General features: G+C 42.4%; 1 long non-coding RNA gene across 1 annotated transcript; it reads left to right on the top strand.

Moving 5' to 3' along the window:
• The first annotated feature begins 802 nt into the window (after nucleotides 1-802).
• On the top strand, nucleotides 803-3,125 carry LOC138102706 (uncharacterized). The gene is made up of 2 exons (XR_011147483.1): nucleotides 803-948; nucleotides 1,166-3,125. It is a non-coding gene; the product is annotated as an uncharacterized lncRNA (long non-coding RNA).
• Nucleotides 3,126-6,231: the final 3,106 nt, after the last annotated feature.

Below are 6,231 nucleotides of genomic sequence, written 5' to 3'. Positions count from 1 at the left end.
TCAGGCTCAGTTTAAAGGCATAGAAAGGCACAAAAATTAATTTCTGGGCATAGGGTAGCTATATGGGATACACATCATAAAGTCACCCCAAGACAGCATGTTTCGTTGTTTCTCCTGTGTGCAAGGAGGCAAAAACCTCATTGGAAAATGTATCCACTGGCAGATGGATATTTTTATATTTTCCAAAAAAAGAGTATTTGGTGATATTTGTTTGCCACTCTGTCAAGAGCCTTTTGAGCCTCAGGAGTAAGAGTTCTGGGAGACGTGATGTCACAGTCTCCTCTTAGCAAGTCAAAAACTGGAGCAAGTTCATCATTGGTGATCTCTAAAATTGCCCTGATTCAATTGATTTCTCCCAAGAGCTGCTGTAGATACTGACACAGGTTCTAAGTTGTATCTTCTGGGGCTTGATGTTGTTGTATCTTCTCGGGCTTGTCTGCCCAGTTGGTAAAGCTAGGCATATCTTCTGAAGAATTATTTGGATTATTGTTTGAAAATACTCCTAAATCAGGAGAAAATGCAGCTGATTCTCTATTTGCATTCTGTAGATTGTTTGCATTTTGTACATTCGTGCCTTGTAAAGATGTTTTTCCTTCTTACTTCAAAGCTGCATTCATGCTTTCTTCCCTTGTGCAGAAATTCAGTTGTCTCTGTTTATTATATATATTTAAGGGTGCAATAATAGAAGCGGCCACAGGTGGCACTGTAGCTGGAGGACGAGCAACTTGTTGATCACAACATGGCGCAGGCGGAAATAAGTAGGCATTGTTTACGGAAGTGAGCTAGGTCGCCGCCATTTTGCTGTACGGCGGAAGGAAGCATATGTCCGGTGCGCAGCTTTGTAACTGTATTAGAAAGTTTCGGAGCAAGTCTCCAGGGCTGGACTCTGCAGAATTTTGCATAAAAGCAGGCAACTGAGGGGGACCACGCGCCGCAGCAACTGGCAAAGTATCACATTCTGCTTTTCTCTCGCTTGTTTGGGGCGGCTCCCGTTGTTTTAACTGCTCCAGCCCCGGGTCGGTTCGTGAATCGACCAGGGACAAACCCGCGCTTCCCTGCACCCCCTCTGTTATCTGCTTCGCTTTTGCCGTATCTGCTGCGCTGGCAATTGTGTTTAGCATTTCGGGCAGCTTGTGATCTGTTACAAATGCCTTCTGTTCCGGAGTTTTAGCTCCCGCCGGCTGAGAAGGAGGCAAGTCCTGTGGAGACATGGCACACCTGAGAGGATCGAGTCAGACAACGGGACTCATTTTAAGAACAGCCTCATCAACACCTGGGCCAGAGAACACGGTATCGAATGGATATATCATATCCCTTATCGTGCACCAGCTGCCGGAAAAGTTGAACGCTGCAATGGACTACTTAAAACCACCCTGAAGGCACTTGGTGGGGGGACCTTCAAAAATTGGGAAGCGAACTTAGCAAAGGCCACCTGGATGGTCAATACCCGAGGGTTCATCAATCGAGCTGGTCCCGCCGAGTCTGAATCCTTGCACACAGTGGATGGAGATAGAGTCCCTGTGGTACACCTGAGAGGTATTTTAGGAAAGACTGTTTGGATTAATCCCACCTCAGGCAAAGGCAAACCCGTCCGTGGGATTGTCTTTGCTCAAGGACCTGGTTGCACTTGGTGGGTAATGCAAAAAATGGGGAAACCCGTTGTGTACCACAAGGAGACCTAATCTTAAGTGAGAACTGTGTGTAGGGTTTCATTGTATATATATATATATATATATATATATATATATGTATGTGTGTGTAGAGTTTAAGGAAGGTATTAATTTGGGATGATGTAGATGGTAATAGAATAAGGGGTGGATAATGTCCTGGGTTGCAGTGTATTCTATTACCATCCTCATGAGTTGTTGAAACCAGGTGGGGCAGTTTTTCCTTGTCTTCTTCCTCTGGACTATCTTCTGTTAATGAGCCCATCAACACCTTTCCTCATGACTCATCATCCCATTGTGAGATGCTCCACCCAGAAGGAGGAGCCAAGCATTCCATCCTGGATATAATCTGAGATGCTGAACACCACAGACACCCTTTCCACTGAATTTCCAGAGGACAGGAGCTACATAGCCACCACTGGACCTTCTGAGGAAGAGCAGCCCCTTTCTACAGGATCACTGCTTCAACAGAACCACATCCACCACTTCAGGAGGACTGCAGCCACCATCTTATCAGACTGCTACCACCACCCTGACTAACAGGGTGTCAGGTTGTATCCTGACTGTCAGTTTGAACCAGTGTTTTCTGCTTTTTTTTAAAATTTCCCTATTAAATTGTTATTCTGACTTGGTGCCTCCCACTGGTTTGTTTTCAAACTAGTACAATCATACTGATTCGTTAAATCTCGATATCCATGGACAAAAGACCCTCTAACTAATTAAAGTTAGAAAGTGGTATGTTTATTCAGGCACCAGCAGGCGGCATGGGAGTAGCCTCCCAAAGACATGCCAGCAAAGCACAAGGTTCTTTGTTCCCTATTTATTACTCAAAGTTTTACATCTTCTACATATGTATGACCCCAGCACCTCCCATCCTCCGTTTTGTATTAAAATGAGATCATTAGTCTTTCATGCTGTCTTGGGGTGACGTTATGATGTGTATCCCATATCGCTGCCTATGCCCAAAATTAATTTTTGTGCCTTTCTGTGCCTCTAAACTGAGCCTGAGAGGGGGAAGGAAAAAACTGAGCAAAACTTTCTCAAAGCAGTTTGCAGCTTGTTCAAGGTCACACAGAGATAGCAGGTTTTTTTTTCAGCTGCGGGAGGAGAGCGAGGAAGCACCCGGCTTGCTGCTTTCCAGTCAGCTTTTGGCCAGTTGTTTCAGTTTCTTGTTCTCCGGAGAGAGACTGAGAGTTGGACTTTGTTTTTCCTTCTCTGGAGTTCCGGATTTTCTCCCTTTTCTACTGGACTGTTTTTTTCAACCTCAGAGCACATCAGGAGGACTTTCCACCGGGCACAGAGGGCCTGGCCCTGGCCCAAGCCCCAGTGCCGAGGAGACCAAAGGGAGGACTCTTAACACTTTCCCAGGTTTTTTTTCTCCACAGTGAAACATTTTATTATTTAGCCTTATTTTCCTTTTCCCGTGTGTTTGGTAAATAAATAGTTTTATCTTCTTCACTTTCCTTCGAGGAAAATTTATTTTTTCCCGAACCTGGGGGGGGGGAAGGGGTAGTTGTGCCTTCTCTCAGAGGATATATTTCTAAATTTGGCCAAACTGGAACACATGCATGTGCAGTTTCTCTCTTGAATTGGGTCAGTGGTCTTGAATTGGGTCAGTGGTCCTGAAAGATGAAGTCAGGAATATCTTCCTCACAGTGACCTTTTTACCTTCTTACTGTTGGCAGGCCTTCATGACCTCTTGGCGCAGCCCAAGATCTCCTAATTTTGATTAATTATTATGAAACCCAGGTGCTGTTCTTGGTTCTATTAGTTTCAATTTGTTCTGATGACAGTTCATTTATTCTGTTTCCTTCTATAAACAAAACTTAAAACAAAATATAATGGCAAATAATACATCACTTAGCTCTAGCTTAGGCATCTACTAATCATTAATTTATCTTTTGTTTTTCTACTTTGTATCCTAATCTATACAAATTTCTTCTAACTCTTAGCTAAAATTTTAACCTTTTAGAACCTTGACTCAATCCAGCCAGCTATTATGCAAAAACTAACTACAGATATAAATAGTATGAACAGTTCCTTTATCCAGGCCCAGTTGAGTAACCATGAAGTGAGTGTATGGAAGATTTATTCAAAGTTCAGTGTCATACATGAAATCCCTATTTGTGCTTGGTCTTTGCATATTAAGTGCTTCAATTAATTTTGAGTTAAATATTTTTAAATTGAATGTTAAAATTAACCCATCAGCCCAGGTACACAAATCAAGTTTTATGATTATGGTTTTCACTTGTTCAAAGCAGTTTGTTTGCACCCTTCCCAGTAAAAAAAAAAAAAAAATCCCCAGTTAAAAGTTCCCCAGTTAAAATCCCTTTTCAAACATTAATCACTTGTACACCATAAGAGTTAGCCTTCCTGTGTTTACTGTATACTTTTACAAGTGTTTTAAGATGTGTTGGATGTATTTTTTTATGTTTTTATTTGTACTTTGGTTCCAAGGCAAATTTCAAAACCCCAGTTCCAACAAATAGCCCAGCCCCCACAGCCATTACCCTGTAAGCTCCATGGCAACCTGAATTTCAATGACCCTTATCTCAACTAATACCACCCCTCTGACAAGGATGAGCCATTGGTTGACAGAGATAATCTGTCAAAGGGAAAACACCAATCACCTTAAACCGAAGGGGTGGACGGTGGGCGGACTGTGGGCGGAGCAAAGGCTATAAAACAGGGAGCACGAGAAAGACACGCCCCCTTTCACTCCAGCCTGCTGAGGTGTTCAGTGCTGGAAAAACCTACTCCTTTTAAGGAGCCTTTAGAAATATTTTTTTTTTGACCAGCCTAGCACTGCAAGCCCTTTTTTTTTTCTCTACCTGAGGTCCAGTGCTGTCTAAGCCTGAAGATCTCTAATCCCTGCACTCCTTGGGCATACCATCTACCGAGCTATAGGATCCCAAATTTTTAATTTTTTTCACTTTTCCGTTTTTAATAAATTGTTTTAATTTTTAACTAAGAGTTGTCTCATTTCCCACATTCAGTGAGCCCTTTCTGAGAGCTACCTGATGTAAAATTTGAGTTTGCTTCCAAATTTCAACCAAATCCTTATTAATTCTTTCACTCTGGCTCTACATAAGAACAACAACTAGTCTTAGTGACTGTGTGGCTAGTAGGAAGTTGAGAGGCATTCTCTTCTGCAAAACTATACCAGACAAATCATGAACTTCTTCTTGTAAGGCTGACATTGCAGCTGAAGTTTGCTTTTCAATATGTTCAATAATGGTTGTTTACAACTGTTCTTTCCAGTTCAATTACTCCCAAAGAGGGAATGAGAGCTCTGATTACACTATGGAAAAGAGCGGGACACTCAATGAGGGCATCAATGGATCTTTTTGTCCCCATTCATCCATTTGGATCCTCAATATGATCAAATATTGTTATGTTTGGAATTACAGCCCCAAGGGCACAGGCCCTGTCTTTATCTAGGGGCAGAATTTTCCAAGCCTCATTTTCACATATCCAATACCACCCTGACAAGTTGTTCTTATGAAGAGTTTTGGATACATTTTGGACTAAAGCCACATGCAAATTTTGGGACCAAACCTGAGTAATGGTTACCAACTATGCAGATAACAGGCACAAAAATAACAATTTAAACCACTGTTAGAAGCTTAACAAGACGAGAAGCCCGGGCCCCCGGCGGGGGGAGAGAGAAGCAGTCCAACCATTATCATTGATAAGAGCAAACTCCGTTTATTAGCAGTCCAAAGGCACTTATATAGTATACCAGCTTGTTAACTCCTAAGTGGCTTAAAGCTTATCAAAACACATTTCTACTTTTACATAATTGGACTTACATTGGCAAGCTTCCATAGTCTTGTTATGATTAAAAGAATTCAGTGTCCATCTCCCTCATTCACTCCCGGATAGTACAGCTGCACCGTTTCAAAACTCCCTCTTTGTTCCCAGCCCTGCTTGTTATTTTTCACACAGGGACTTTCCCATGGAGGGTAGTTTCTCACACACAGGCCTCTGCTTGCAGGCTCTTGCTACAGTTCTTTTATTGATCCCAATAATTCTATTTCCCAACAAACCACGTCATCCTGATTTGTACCAGTGTCTGTTTTTCTGATGGTTTCAGGAGCAGAAGCATTTTTTACTCTGGAGTAATGAATCCATGGTCCCTTGCCAGCGACTTTGACCACAGTGAGGGTAGTCAGCAGGACTTGGAATGGTCCTCTCTATTCAGCTTGCAAGGGATCACTGTCCTACCATTTAACATAGACTCAGTCTCCAGGCTGGAATGGATTAGCAGCTGTGTCCAGTCCTATCAGTCTGGATAACACGACAAATCTCTGGAGCTTCTGCAAAGTGTAACTTAAAGCAATTAAATACTTCTGTAAGTCAATTTTCTCTCCCATATGGATTTCACCTGGGACACGTGGAACATGATATGGCCTGCCATGCAATATTTCATAAGGACTTATATTGTCTCTCTGCCTTGGTTGTATGTGGATTCTCAGTAAGGCTATAGGCAAGGCCTGAACCCATGTCACGGATGTTTCTTGACAAATTTTACTAATCTGTGTTCTGAGGATGCCATTCAGCT

Source organism: Aphelocoma coerulescens (assembly GCF_041296385.1).
Source record: "Aphelocoma coerulescens isolate FSJ_1873_10779 chromosome W unlocalized genomic scaffold, UR_Acoe_1.0 ChrW_unloc_scaf_1, whole genome shotgun sequence".
NCBI lineage: Eukaryota > Metazoa > Chordata > Aves > Passeriformes > Corvidae > Aphelocoma > Aphelocoma coerulescens.
This window is presented reverse-complemented; position numbering and strand designations above follow the sequence as displayed.